The following is a 16,272-nucleotide window of genomic DNA, read 5'->3' on the forward strand; positions in this document are numbered from 1 at the left end:
ATTTCAAGAGAATTTTCAGTCCGTGTTTATTATGGATCAGGATCTGGTCCAATGATTGATTTCTGAGCTGAAAACAACTGGGAAATCCCATCACTGAGCAGATCCTTTCCTTCTCATTCTCAGTGTTTATCTTTCACTCTGCGTCTCATTATTCTTCATCTCTATTCTTCGTAGAAAGTCACTGAGCTCGTGGATAAGGGAAACCGGGCGGACAGTTCCAAACTTCTCCTCAATCTGGTGATGGAAAAAGGATCTCAGGCTCGAAGGGTGATGTGGGAATCCTTTGTGAGAATGCATCACGGAGTCCCAAAGCTGGATAAAATACTGAAAGAAACACAGGAGCTTGGTACGGTAAAATCACAGTGAATTCAATTTCCCATTTAAACACTGTCGATATCACTGTAATATTACACTGAGCTGATTTCATGGAAGTTCATTTATTTAAACAGGTGCTGATTCGTTTGATTATATCAACATCGCACATGGTTTATCTGAATTACCCACTAACCTGAAAGGTAAGAGAGGAAATGGAGATTATAAACTATTTCACTTCTGAGAATCTGAATGACTGATTGGAGCCTTTTTAAGAGATTGTGAAAATCTGGGATACTGAAAATTCAAGACTCTGGAAATTGGGTAGAGCATGATTCGGTTTTGTCATTAATGCTCGACCAGACATCGCTTCAAATTACAATTCAGATGATCTGTCGTTTTTTATCCCAAAAATGTGTGACCATTGCATCTTTTCACCTAACCCAGCTGTTAATTGCTATTAATTCTGAAGTCTTATACACACCTGGCTGAAACCCGGTACCATGTGAATCTCAGTACAGAGCTCCTGCGTGCCTGGGTTTTCTAACTAACAGAAAGCAAAGAGTTGGTGTAAATGGGTGTTTTTCTGGTTGGTGACCAGTGACAAGCGGTGTGCCTCAGGGATCAGTGTTGGGACCGCAAATGTTTACGATTTACATTGATGATTTGGAGTTGGAGACCAAGTGTAGTGTGTCAAAATTCGCAAATGACACTAAGATGAGTGACAGAGCAAAGTGTGCGGAGGACACTGAAAGTCTAGAAAGGGATATAGATAGTCTGTGAGTGGACGAGGGTCTGGCAGATGGAGTACAATGTTGGTAAATATGAGGTCATCCATTTTGGTATGAGTAACAGCAAAATGGACTATTATTTAAATAGTAAAAAATTGCAGCATGCTGCTGTGCAGAGGGACCTGGGTGTCATTGTGCAAGAATCACGAGTTTGTTTGTAAGTGCAGCAGGGAATTAAGAAGACAAATGGAATTTTGTCCTTCACCGAGAGACGGATGGAGTTTAAAAACAGCGAGGTTATGTTGCAGCTGTATAGGGTGCTGGTGAGGCCACACCTGGAGTACTGTTACCAGGGAGGCAGTGCTTGGTAGACTAACGGGACTGAAGGTGGGCAAGTCCCCGGGCCCGGATGGAATGCATCCCAGGGTACTGAAAGAAATGTCAGAGGTAATAGCGGATGCGTTAGTGGTTATTTATCAAAATTCGTTGGATTCTGGGGTCGTGCCGGCGGATTGGAAAACTGCTAATGTTAGGCTGCTGTTTAAAAAAGGAAATAGACAAAAGGCGGGTAACTACAAGCCGGTTAGCTTAACGTCTGTAGTTGGAAAAATGCTGGAATCCATCATTAAAGAAGAAATAGCAGGCCATCTGGATAAGAATGGTTCGATTAAGCAGACGCAGCATGGATTCATGAGGGGAAAGTCGTGCTTGACGAACTTGTTGGATTTTTATGAAGATGTGACTAATGTGGTTGACGGAGGGGAACCGGTGGATGCGGTGTTTTTGGATTTCCAAAAGGCGTTTGATAAGGTGCCTCACAAAAGGTTGCTGAAGAAGATTGGGTCACACGGAGTTGGGGGTAGGATGTTAGCGTGGATTGGGGATTGGCTATCCGACAGGAAGCAGAGAGTCGGAATAAATGGGTGCTTTTCTGGTTGGCAGATGGTAACTAGTGGCGTGCCACAGGGATCGGTACTGGGGCCTCAACTATTTGCCATTTATATAGATGATCTGGAGGAGGGGACTGAGTGTAGGGTAACAAAGTTTGCAGACGACACAAAGATAAGTGGAAAAGTGAATCGTGTGGAGGGCAGAGAAGGTTTGCAGAGAGATTTGGACAGGCTGAGTGAGTGGGCGAGGATCTGGCAGATGGAGTATAACGTTGACAAATGTGAGGTTATTCACTTTGGAGGAAATAAGAGCAAATTGGATTATTATCTAAATGGAAAAAAATTACAACATGCTGCTGTGCAGAGTGACCTGGGGGTCCTTGTGCATGAGACACAAAAACCCAGTCTGCAGGTGCAACAGGTGATCAAGAAGGCAAATGGGATGTTGGCCTATATCGCAAGGGGGATAGAATATAAAAGCAGAGATGTCTTGCTGCATCTGTACAGGGCATTGGTGAGGCCGCAGCTGGAATACTGTGTGCAGTATTGGTCCCATTACTTGCGGAAGGATATATTGGCCTTGGAGGGAGTGCAGAGAAGGTTCACCAGGATGATACCAGAGATGAGGGGTGTTGATTATGAGGAGAGACTGAGCAGATTGGGTTTGTACTCGTTGGAATTTAGAAGGCTGAGGGGGGATCTTATAGAGACCTATAAGATAATGAAGGGTCTGGATAGGGTAGAGATGGAGAGATTCTTTCCACTTAGAAAGGAAGCTAGAACTAGAGGGCACAGCCTCAAAATAAAGGGGGGTCAGTTTCGGACAGAGTTGAGGAGGAACTTATTCTCTGAGGGTGGTGAATCTCTGGAATTCTCTGCCCACTGAAGTGGTGGAGGCTACCTCGTTGAATATGTTTAAAGCGCGGATAGATGGATTCCTGATCGGTAAGGGAATTAGGGGTTATGGGGATCAGGCGGGTAAGTGGAACTGTTCCACTTCAGATCAGCCATGATCTTATTGAATGGCGGGGCAGGCTCAAGGGGCTAGATGGCCCACTCCTCCTCCTATTTCTTATGTTCTCATGTACTGTGCACAGATTTGGTTTCCTTACTTGAGAAAGGATATACTGGCACTGGAGGGGGTGCAGAGGAGATTCACTAGGTTGATTCCGGAGTTGAGGGGGTTGGCTTTTGAGGAGAGACTGAGTGGACTGTGAAGATACTTATTGGAATTCAGAAGATTGAGGGGAGATCTTATAGAAACATATAATATTATGAAGGAAATAGATAAGATAGAAGCAGGGAAGTTGCTTCCACTGGCAGGTGAAACTAGAACTCAGGGGCATGGCCTCAAAATAAGAGGGAGCAGATTTAGGACTGAGTTGAGGAGCAACTTCTTCAACCAAAGGGTTGTGATTCTGTGGAATTCCCTGCCGAATGAAGCAGTTGAGGCTACCACATTGAATGTTTTTAAGGCAAGGATAGATACATTTTTGAACAGTGAAGGAATTAAGGGTTATGATGAGCAGTTGGGTAAGTGGAGCTGAGTCCACGAAAAGATCAACCATGATCTTATTGAATGGCGGAGCAGGCTCGAGGGGCCAGATGGCCTATTCCTGCCCCTAGTTCTTGTGTTCTGGGTTCACAGTAAAGAGTCAGGCCTTGAGCCAGATGTAAAGGGTTCGCTGCACCTGAGAAATCATCCCACTGTAAACATATCAAATTAGTGAGTAGCAAAATCCAGATGGCTCATTAAGCCAAACCCAGTCCACTGATGACTGTACAATGTTCCATAACATTCATGACTCCTCAGAAACTGAAGCAGTTCAGGTCCAAATGCAGCAAAATCTAGGTTTGATCTGACAAGGTTGCATGAAAATTTCACACCACACACGTACCAAGCTATAACTATCTCCAACAAGAGTGGATTCAACCATCACCCCTTGACAATCGATGGCATCACTGTTTGCTGTATCCCCCACTATCAACAACCTGAGGGTTACCATTAACCAGAAACTGAACTGGACTCGATATATAAATAGTGTGACGACAAGAACAGGTCAACTGCTAAGAATTCTACAGTGTGAAAGTCATCTCTTACTCCCCGAAAACTTTCCACCATCCACAAGGCACAAGTCAGAAGTGTGATGGAATTCTCTGCCCTCACCTGGGTAAGTGCAGCTCAACGACACGCATGGAATTCCTCACATACCAGTTTAAAGTAGACTATTTGATTAATACCCACCCACAAAAATTATCCCCTCCACCACCGACGAAAAATGGCAGCAGTGTTTACCATCTACAAGATGCACTGCCGAACACAGCAAGGCTGCTGAGATAGCACTTTCCAAACTCATGGCTGCTGCCATCCAGAAGATCAAGGGCAGCAGTCACAGGGGCACACCACTATGTTTTCCTGCAAGTCACTCACCATCCCGACTTGGAAATATCTCTGTCCATTCAAAAACAAAGAACAAAGTAAAGTCCAGCACAGGAACAGGCATCTTTGGCTCTCCAAGCCTGCGTCAATCATGATGCCTGCTTAAACTGAAACCGTATGCACATAGGGAGTCCGTATCCTTCCATTCTCATCCAATTCATGTATTCATCTAGTTACCCCTTAAATGCTGCTATTGTACCTGTTCCCACCACCTCCCCAGACAGCACGTCCCAGACATTCACCACCCTCTGTGTAAAAAACTTGTCTCGCACATCTGCTCTAAGCTTCTCCCCACGCACCTTAAACCTATGTCCCCTCGTACTTGATATTTCTACCCTAGGAAAGAGCATCTGACTATGTACTCTGTCCATGCCACTCATAATCTTGTAAACCTCGATCAGGCCACCGCTCAACCTCCGTCGTTCCAGTGAGGAGAAACCAGTTTAGCCAACCTCTCCTCATAACTAAAACCCTCCTGACCAGTCAACATCCTGGTCAACCTCTTCTGTACCCTCTCCAAAGCATCCACATCCTTCTGGTAGTGTGGCAACCAGAATTGTACACAATATTCTAAATGAGGCCTAAGTTTCTGTACAGCTGCAGCATAACCTGTCAATTTTTATGCTCAATGTCCCGAAAAATAAAGACGAGCATGCAATACGCTTTATTGACTATCTTATTCCTCTGCTTTGCCACCTTTAGTGATCGGTGGACATGTAAACCTAGATCTCTCTGCCTGTCAGTATTCCAAAGGTTCTACCATTTACTGTATAATTCCGGCATGCATTGGACCTTCCAAAATGCATTATCTATTACTTATCCGGATTAAACTCCATCTGCCATTTCTCCACCCAAGTCTCCCAACAGGACTATATTTTGCTGTATCCTCTGAAAATCCTCTTCACTATCCTCAACTCCACCAATTTTTGTGTCCTCTGTGAACTTACTAATCAGGCCAGCTACATTATCCTCCAAATCATTGATATATACTATGAATAACAAAGGTCCCAAATCTGATCCCTGTGGAATATCGCTAGTCCCAGACTTCCATTCAAAAAAGCACCCCTCTACTGCTACCCCCTGTCTTCTCTGGCCCAGCCAGTTCCGTATCCATCCAGCCAGCTCTCCTCAGATCCCGTACCTTAAACCTATCATTGTCACTGGATCAGAACCCTGGAACTCTCTCCGGATCAGTATTGTGGGTGTAACTGCACCACGTGGACTGCAGCGGCTCCAGAAGGCAGCTGACAAGCACATTTTCACGGGAATTAGGGATAGACAATAAATGCTGGCTTAATGTAATGACTCGGGAAGCCAGATCGAAAAGGAACATATGTTTTTACAGAATGCAAAGTAAAACAACTGCCCGATGTATGCAAACATTAGTCCATGGCCAATCAACCAAGCCTGCACACCTTTGGACTGTGGGAGGAAACTGAAGTACCCGGAGGAAGCCCACACAGATACGGGGAGAACTGCAGATTCCACAAAGAGTCATCTGAGCACCAGAATTGAACCCGGGTCCCTGGCGCTGAGAAACAGAATTGCTAACCACTGTGCTGCCCCCAGTAACACCAAGCTCTTTTCCCCTCCCACTCTGTCTCTGTATTATTCCCGATAAATGATGCCCCTATTCAACATTGCCTCGACAACTACATTTGAGACACATTTACCTGAATGGAACACTGTTTGCCCATGTGTTCTCACTACACTCACTCATATGCATATTTTTTCATATGATTGTTTTCTACGGCGTTAATCATCCTATTATTTTCATTGGCAAATTTACTGTACACCTAATACTCTACTATTGCTCCGAGCTTGTTCAATCTCGTTCACCTCATGAATGCGGATCGTTCAGAGTAATGTGTGTCGGACTAATTCTCAGGGAAGCTCGTTTGTAACATATCTTCAAACTGAACCACATCTTTTAATCACTTCAGTTTTAATCATTACATTGAAGACAATTCCAAATCCAGACTTTCTCATTTCCACTTATACAACAACACTGTCTCACAGTGACCTTGTGTGAGGAATCGTATTAGTCTAGAATGATAATGCCCACCGGATTCCCAAATCCACTGGTAGACTCAATTTCTCAATAAACTGCAGCACAATCTATTTACTGTAGAATGTGAGTTGTGAATATCTAGTCGTCTCTCCCTTTTCCCAGTGATCAAAAAGAATATCTTATATTTTCCCTTGCATCATCCACCAGACAATATACATCAGGCTGATAAGCGTGTAGGTTGCTCGCTCCGATTTACCCCATGTAGAGCTAAACGCTTGGTCCGGAGGGGGGGGGTGGGGTGATGAAATGATAAATATTGAACTTTACCATTTCATGGAACAGAATTTGCCGTCAGAAAATATTTGATAAATAAGACTAACTGCTGATGTTGACACAATTGAACATTGATCTGAAGCAGAAATCTGAGGAAAAGAGAATATCTGGGCTTGATGCCAAACTGCTGGTTGTTTCTGAATAGCAGTGAAAGAGAGCACACTGTTCCACTCAGCAATCCTTTAATTCAGAGGTTATGTTTGAAGTCAGTGTCAGAACTAAGAAAGTGAAATTTTTGCATTATAAAGAAACAAGAGACAGAATTAATCTAAACATAATTATTGGTAAACAGTTCAAATGAACTTTGGATGCTGTCTGCTTTCATATTACACTTCGTAAAGTGGCTTGATGTTCTCTTTCTTGTTGCTGTCATGGCACGACTGTTATCAAAGCAGAATTGTTGAATCTACATGTACAACCCCTGAAATATAATTAGTGATTACTGAAACACTATAAAAGTGTTTTATAGGGGAAGGGTTTTTTTTTGGTTCTCTGTCTAAAGGCAGGTTATATCTCCACCATGGGCAGGGCAACGAGTGAGGTCCTGAATTCACCTTAGAAAGAACAGGGATCGATCGCCAGGCTGTTGTTATAACATAAACCACATAAAGCGTTCACCCAACTGATCCAAACGGCTCCGCAATAACTCGCTTAATGTGGTAACAGCCTGATAGAATAGCAGAACTTTCCATGTTCAAAACTGTTGCTTTTCCAATGCACACAATATGACAGAGAACCAACAGAAGTTTACGCACAGTAACAGTGAGACTCCTGAACAATTACAGTCTCTCCCGCTCCTACGCAGTGTCTCATATCCCACTTACCATTTCTGCAGCAGATTGGGAGCTCTAACCAGTTCACAAACTATGTGGACTGCTATATAATCAAGATCTACCAATGAGATGTCTATAATAAGGGCAGGGAGGAAAGTATTAACCATCAGAGTTAAAACATCACCTTTGTAAAATCAATGGGGGCGATTCTCCCAGGCCGGCTGTGCTGCTTTGGTAGTGCAGCAGACCAGGAGACTGGTGCAGAGCCGTTTCACAGGCTCCCCGCTGGGGGCCATAGCCTGCCTGCGTCTCCGGCAGCTGGAATTCGGGCGCCGTCAGCTCCGTGCCAGAGATCCGCGCGGAGCTGTATAAATTATTACAATGCACATTTGAATCTGCTTAAAAGTCATTAGCGGGCCCAGCACTGAAATTTCCGGGCCCACGAGCCTCTCGCCCCGCCACCCCCTCACGTCAGGAGTGGTTCACTCCAACGGGGTTTTGTACAACTTCCCATTTGCAGGGAGCTGGCGACCAGACCCCGCTGGAGTGAAGGGGATGTCATCGAGGCAGCCAGGAGGTTGGAGGTGGCTGGGGTACCCTGGGCATTGCCAGCCTGGGCCCCTGGAACTTCCAAAGGGGCAAAGTGCTAATGTCCAGGACACCTTGGCACTGCCGACTGGGCATTGAGCAGTGCCAAGAGTACAGGACCTAATGGGGATCAGGCCTGTGGGGGTGAGCAGTGGGGGTGGGGAGTCCCGCTTCCACTCTGCATTCGGGCTGAGTGACGGAGGGAGGGAGGACAGCGATTGGGGCTGGCCATCAGGGTGGGTAGAGGGGATCAGCCTTCTGGGGGGAGTGTCAAGATTACGGCGGGGTCAGTCCGTTGGGGTGGGGGGGAAGGGGCGTTGGGACTGTGTAGGAGGGGGAGAAGTGTTGGCCGCCGGCATTGTGGGGCCACTACGCATGCGCCGATCTCTGCACTGACAGATCATCGCACGCACAGTGGCCGCTCAGTGCAATGCTGCCGGCCCCTCCAGCCGGAATAGGCCCCACCCACTGATTTTCAACCTGATTCACGCTCGTGCAATCTGCTCTGCAGAGATTGTGGGAGATTCATTTTGAAACTCCTGCTGAAAAGTCCAGCATGATTTACTCCAGTTTTTACACAAATTCGACACCGCGATTCCTTTTCGGGAGAATCACCCCCAACATGTGATGGAAATATTGGAAGTAAGTGACGACCTGAAATTTTAAGTGGAAATTAATCATTGTCAAATGAGGTTTTCAATAATTAAATTTTATATCCTACTCAAACCTTGACTGACACTGTAAAATAAATCTCTCAAATCAGCAAAGACAGGGTCTTAATGCAACTAACATTTTCTCTCTGTTCTAATTGAAGATCTCCAACAGAAACACAAGGAGACACTCCGGGTACAAACTGAAACACTGAGAGTGAACACTATCCTCATAAAGGAGAAGGTTAAGATTTTCCAGCTGGCTGATCGATACGCTGAGCTAACGATTATTTCCGCTGTTCGAGATCGGACACTTGTCGAACATGAACTGCTGGCAAGAGGCCGAGACCATGAAGAATGGAGAGAGGAACATCTCCGGAGAGAACTGGAAAAAATCCGAACTGATCAATTGTTTCAGAGCAGCTTTTCCCAGAGAAAATCCATATCTGGGAATTCAGCAGCAGTGAGCGGAGTGCCGGGAATTGGAAAAACAACAATGGTACAAAAGATTGTTTATGACTGGGCCACTGGGAAAATATACCCACACTTTCAATTTGTTTTCAATTTTAAATTCCGGGAAATGAACACTATTAACTGTAGAATAAACCTGAAGAATCTGATATTGGATCAATATCCCTACTTTGGGAATATTCTGGGAGAGCTCTGGAAGAACCCAGAAGGATTGCTGTTTATATTCGATGGTTTGGATGAATTCAAGGACAGGATTGATTTTGCTGACAATCGGAGAAATACAGAACCTCAGTCCATGTGCACAGATCCTGAATGCTGGTGTGAAGTGTCTGACATTGTGTACAGTTTAATACAGCACAAGCTGCTCCCAGGATGTTCAGTGTTAGTGACCAGCCGCCCCATTGCATTACATTTATTGGAAAAGGCTGACATCAGTGTCCGGGCTGAAATCCTGGGATTTGTTGGTGATGAACGGAAGGAATATTTCAACAAGTTTTTTGAAGATCAGACGGTGGCAGCAGCTCTTTTCAAACACGTGGAGGAGAACGAGATCCTGTACACCATGTGTTACAACCCTTCCTACTGCTGGATCCTCGGTCTGTCACTGGGTCCCTTCTTTACACAAAGAGACAGGAAACGGCAGCAAGTTCCCAAGACTATCACCCAACTATATTCCTACTATATTTACAACATTCTGAAAAACCATGGCCGAGAGATTGAAAACCCCCGTGATGTGTTACTGAAGCTTGGTGAGATGGCCTTCACAGGAGTCTCCAAGAAGAAGATTGTGTATAGAAATGGAGATTTGATTGAGTACAATCTACAACCTTCCCAGTTCCTGTCTGGGTTCCTGCTGGAACTTTTGGAGAAAGATGATTCTGCCCAGAGTGTGGTTTACACATTCCCACACCTCACCATCCAAGAGTTTGCAGCTGCACTCACACAATTCCTGACTCCAGATCCCGGGGAGATCGGGAAACTCCTCAGTGAAGCCCACAGCAAGGAAGATGGGCGATTTGAGATATTTCTCCGTTTTGTTGCTGGTCTGTCCTCCCCACAGTCAGCTCGACCCCTGGTGGAGTTTCTGGGTCCATTTATTCATCAAACAACCTGCCGAGTGATTGACTGGGTGAAGGAGAAGGTTGAAGGGCAGATTGGAGACGCAGAGACTAAAACTGGGAGGAGGAAGCTCCTGAACACATTCCACTACCTGTTTGAGTCTCAGAATAGAGCACTGGCTCCGAACACAGTGGGATCTGAGAAAACACTTTCATTTAGCGGATTGCGACTGACCCCGATTGACTGTGCGGTCCTGTCTCATGTCATTGGACACTGTGATACAATAAAACACCTCGATCTATGGGGATGCGACATTCTGTGTGAAGGGTTCCAGTGGCTGGGACCCATTCTGCACAAGTGTCAGGAGTTGAGGTACTGTTTGGTCTCATAGCGGATATTTTCATTGTTGAGAAGCCATTTCCTTTGTTCTAATAAAACAGAGGCATGTTCGTTCGAGGACGTCAAGAGAGAAACAATGTCCCATGGTCACAAAGTGTGGGAGAATGGCACAAAGTAATAATGCTTATTTGAGAGCAGATGCAGATATGATGGGCCGATTGGCCTCCGTCTGAACCTGTAATAGATCTAGATTCTCTGATAAAACTACATCATTTCAAGAAGGCAGATTCTCGTGGAATAGGCGTGGGCAATAAATGTTGGCATAACCAGCGATGCCCACATTCCTTGAATGAATAAAAAAAGTATTGGGATGAATTTTAAATGATTATTGCTGTAAAGGCCTCCCTCCAAAATCTGAAAAAGGATCATTCCCTCTCCCAACAGAAACCATCTGATTCTGTACGATGCTATACAGAAATTAGTTTCTCTTGTTCGGTACAGCTTACAGTTTGTGTTTAATTATGATCAGGATTATTTTACGGCGCTCTACCTCTGTTATGTATTACAGTAGGTGTGTGTTATATTGGGACAATGTCCCTTTATCAGTCACGTGATCACTGGTGACATCATCAGTTCGGGTTGCGCTGCCTCTACTGGCAGCCTCTGTGAACTCCGTCTTGCTTCTTGGATTAACTGGTTGTAACTGAAACTCAGTGCTTCTATCATTCATTGTGGGCCTCTGAATAGAAGCAACCATTCTTTTAAACCTCCATAACTCTTACAACGTCGTAAAACTTAAATTAAAATGTAGGGACAGTTTAAATTGAAACCAAAAACCCGCAGGCGGGTAGCTTTGTTTAACATGAAGTGAAATTAAAGTTTTGGCCCTTTCTGAGCTCACAAGCACAGAAACACAAATTAAACTTAAACTCATGAATTACTGTGTAATGCCCACAAACACAAATTATTATATAACAGTGAAGCCCAAGATGCTGTATTATTTATTAATTGCTACCTACACTTGCCCTGCCAACGGCAATGATCGATGCACATGTGTGTTCAGTCCCTCTGCTCCTGCAATCCGTTAACAATTCTACCGATTATTTTATATTGCTTCCTCATGTGCATGTTTCCTGAAAGTATCACGTCACCCGCCTCTGCATTGAACTTAATCTGCCACCTGTCTGTACACTCCACCATGGTCTGTTTATCAGTCCCAAGCTCTTCTCACAGTTTACAATGCCTCAAACTTTGAAATTTTCCTCGAGACAGCAAACCATAGAAACCCTACAGTGCAGGAAGAGGCCATTCGGCCCATCGAGTCTGCACCGACCACAATCCCACCTCAGGCCCTACCCCCATATCCCTACATATTTTACCCTCTAATCCCTCAAACCTACACATCTCCGGACACTAACGAGCAATTTTAGCATGGCCAATCAACCTAACCTGCACATCTTTAGACTGGGAGGAAACCGGAGCACCCGGAGGAAATCCACGCAGACACGAGGAGAATGTGCAAACTCCACACAGTGACCCAAGCCGGGAGTCGAACCCAGGCCCCTGGAGCTGTGAAGCAGCAGTGCTAACCACTGTGCTACCGTGCCGCCCAAACACCTAGATCATTCATATATATCAGGGAAAAGCAAGGATCCCAATACCAACTGCTAGGGTTCTCCATTACCGACATCCTCCAGCCTTAAAAATATCCATTACTCTTTGTTCATCCAATTTTGTATCCACGTTGCTACTTTCCCATTTATTTTATGAGCTTATGCCACAAGTCTGTTGTGTCACTGCATCAGATGATTTTTGAATATCCATGTACACCACATCAACAGCAGAACCATCACTGACCCTTTCTGTTGATTCCTCCAAATCACAGCAATATAAAGCCAGTCGCAAACGGCATTTTTTTAACCAACCAATGAATTTAGTTTCCTCCGTGTCACTATTAGATTTACCATTTCCCTTTTGAACTCAGCGTGGGCCGGCTCAGAGTAGCTGAATGATCAACTGACCCTCCGACCCTCAGCTAAGTTTAACACTACTGCTCCAGGCAGGAGCCGCAGACTTGACTCAATTGGATTGACCCACTCTTTTCGGTTGTGGTTACTGCCTCCTGGCCCCCTCTTCATCCACTCCAACAAACTGAGATAGCTGGGAATTAAACCTGTATCAACTGCTTGGAAAGCAACTATGCTCACTATTATATCACTACCATTACATTTCGGGACTCCTGTGGTGTAGGTGCACCCACAGAGCTGTGAGAAAGAGAGTTCCAGGATTTTGACCCAGTCACTGTGAAGGAACGATGATATATTTCCAAGTCAGGATGGTGTGTATCTTGGAAGGGAACTTCCAGGTGGTGATGTTTCCATTCATCTGCTGCCCTTGTCCTTCCAGGGATAGAAATCACAAGACTGGACAGTGCTGTGTAACGAGCCATGGTGAGTTGTTGCACTGCATCTTGTAGATGGTCCAACAACCATAACTAACTTTGTTTGTGCTGGTATTACTCCAATCGGCAGATAGTTTTCATGGAAAGAAATCATAGGAACCCTACAGTGCAGAAAGAGGCCACTCGGCCCCTCGAGTCTGCACTGACCACAATCCCACCCAGACCCTACCTCCATATCCCTACATATTTTACCCACTAATCCCTCTAATCTACGCATCTTGAGACACTAAGGGGCAATTTCTTTAGCATAGCCAATCAAAGGAACCCGCACATCTTCGGACTGTGGGAGGAAACCGGAGTACCCGGAGGAAACCCACGCAGACACGAGGAGAATGTGCAAATTACACAGAGACAGTGACCCGAGCCGGGAATCGAACCCAGGTCCTTGGAGCTGTTAAGCAGCGGTGCTAACCACTGTGCTACCGTGCTGCCCATTTCTCATTTCCATTGACTTCAGTTTTTCTCTGGCTCCTTTTTGCTACATGTAGCCATATGCTGCCTTGATGTCAAGGGCAGACACTCTCCCCTCTCATCTTGAGTTCAGCTCTGCTGTCCGTGTTTGCATCAAGGCTGTAATGAGGTAGGGGACTGAGTCACCCTGAGTAAACACAAGCTTCAAGTCAGATAGCAGGTCATTGCTAATTAAGTGTCACTTGTTAGTCTCGTTAGCTTTCCATTACTCTGCTGATGATCGAGAGTAGACTGATGGGGTGGGAAATGGACAGATTGGATTTGTTCTCTCCTTTTTGTTTACGGTCATATCTGGACAATTTCCCACTATTTTGGGTAAACATCAGTGTTGTAGCTTCACTGGAACAGCTTGGCGAGGAACAGAGCAACTTCTGGAGCAGTAATCTTCAGTACAGTTACTGGAATATTGTCAAGATCTGTGGTCTTTGCCGTATCCATTATCTTTAACTATTTCTTGACATCATGTGGAGTGAATGGAATGAGCTGATATCTGTGATGTTGGGGCCCTCTGGATGGTTCAGCCACTGAAGTTAGTTACTAATATTTGAGCCATACCTTTTGCACTGATGTGCTAGTCTCCTCCGTCATGAGGATGGGATATTTGTGGAGCCTCCTCCTTCTGTTGTTTCATCGTCCACTATCATTCACAGCTAAATGTGGCAGGACTGCAGAACTTACATCTGAGCCGAGGAAACCAGAATTTCCTGAATGAGGAAACCTGCTGCTGGAAAATCTCCAGTCAAACCGTCAGTGATATGAAACAGGGTTTTTGGATAATCCTTTTCCTATGTGAGGATCTACCGGGAAGAGGGAACTCCCGGCAATTCCCGGAGATAGAACACTCGCCATATCTGCAGAAAATGTAGAGCCTGTTTACTGTGGAATGTAGCGGGAGACACCCCTCCCCTATAAACTAGTCAAACAGAAATATTTCAACTTTCTAATGGGAGAATAATCTTTCCTGGTTGTGTCAAATCTAGGGGATGAATCTTAAAGCAACAGTTAGCACAGTTTCACACTTTAACTCGCCCTGAGATACTATACAGATGATACAATGTCAATAGTTAAGAAGCACAGGGAATCCCGAGGGATCCACTCTCACAGCTTTATCATTTAACCCTCAGTACAATGTACAATTCTCATAAAATCCTGGATTTATGTAACAGCAGAAATGATTTGAATTTCCGGAAACGTAGCAGGGTCAGTGAGATTCAGGAGGGTAATTCTGATGATCAGGACATGAGACCAGAATGTGGGACATGTTTAAAAATTACTTGCTTGTTCACAGGATGTGGGCATCACCTCCTCTAGGGACCATTAGCAGCAGGAAATAAATGCTGGTCGAGCCAGCGACACCCATATCCCAAGAACAATTAAACAAAATATACATTTTGAGAGGTGTAAGAGTGATTTTCCCCAGTAGGCAAACCAGTGAGAGTGAATTGTTCATCATTTTTCAATGCTGACGATTGCCTTTTCCATTCAACAGAAAGGGTTTGATATCTGATTTAATATTGTCACATTTATTAGTGCCAAAGCATACAGTACATAGGGAAGGAAAGGAAAGAGTCCAGAACACAGTGTTCCAGTCACAGGGTGTAGAGAAAGATCAACTTGGATGAGATATAATATCGTAACTTGAATCAGTTCACCACTGGTGCTAAGTTTCTGACACAAAAACAGATCCAGCTATTTTTCCTGCTGAACATTAATCTGAATTTAATGTGTTTCTCACTTCCTCCATTTAGTCTGGGTGACAATGAAGTGGGAGATTCAGGAGTGAAACTATTGTCTGCGGCTCTGAGGAATCAGAATGTAAAATACAGAAACTGGAGTAAGTATCAGACTGTGTGAGATTGTGTTAATAATCAGTGGATGTCTGACACTGTAAATTATTATCAGTGTCAGTAATAGTGTCATTAATAATCATTCCTGTCAGTCTTCGTGTTAAACACCACGGATTCGCTCTGATTCCTGAAATCTTTCTCTCTCTGATCTCCAGTTTGGATCGTAACAGCCTCAGATATTCTCACCTCTGCTCTCAGTACAAACTAGTCAGTGATGTGTCTGAACCTGAGTTACAATAAACTGCGAGATTCAGGAGTGAAAGATTTAACTAATCATTTATGATTATTCTCAAATCCATTCATGAGAATAAAAAAGATGGACAAAACAATTAAATGTTTATAGAATTCCCAGATATGGCTGGTCACATGTTCAATTTAGTTTATTTTTTCATTCAGATTATAGATGTTTATGTCTGTCGGCTTCTCAGTTTGATTAAACATAGAAAACTGCTGTATATTGGTAAGGCAGATTACAAACTACATTGGATTCTGATGAGTTTTATCCCGAGGGATCCACTCTCAAATTTATGTTAAATGGAGCTTAAGGAGCATCTGCAAAGAGAATGCAGAGATGGAGGTGGGGAGGGTTATGAAGAGAATTCCAGAGCTCGCAGCCCAGCAGTTCAAGGCACAGCTCAGCAGGCAATGGCAATAATCACAGTGCAGAATAGTCTGAATGATGTCCCTATTAATAATGGACATTGTTTTTAAGAACACAAATAATGATACTAAATATACCATTGCTGTCAGTATTTGTTATTAAAAACACTGTCCGCTATTAGTAGACACAAAATAAGCTTGGGAGCAAAGATGAAGACCATGAAATAAAAGAGGCAAAGGCAGCCTGGTTATGAAGTTATCTGAGTGACAGGAAACAGGCAGGAGAGGTGAACTGT

The 16,272-nt window shown here is 44.4% G+C and overlaps 1 long non-coding RNA gene across 1 annotated transcript; it reads left to right on the top strand.

The window, feature by feature from the left end:
• The first annotated feature begins 297 nt into the window (after positions 1-297).
• On the top strand, positions 298-8,998 carry LOC144486029 (uncharacterized). The gene is made up of 3 exons (XR_013496212.1): positions 298-346; positions 450-515; positions 8,893-8,998. It is a non-coding gene; the product is annotated as an uncharacterized LOC144486029 (long non-coding RNA).
• Positions 8,999-16,272: the final 7,274 nt, after the last annotated feature.

This window comes from Mustelus asterias, unplaced genomic scaffold, assembly GCF_964213995.1.
Source record: "Mustelus asterias unplaced genomic scaffold, sMusAst1.hap1.1 HAP1_SCAFFOLD_274, whole genome shotgun sequence".
Lineage (NCBI taxonomy): Eukaryota > Metazoa > Chordata > Chondrichthyes > Carcharhiniformes > Triakidae > Mustelus > Mustelus asterias.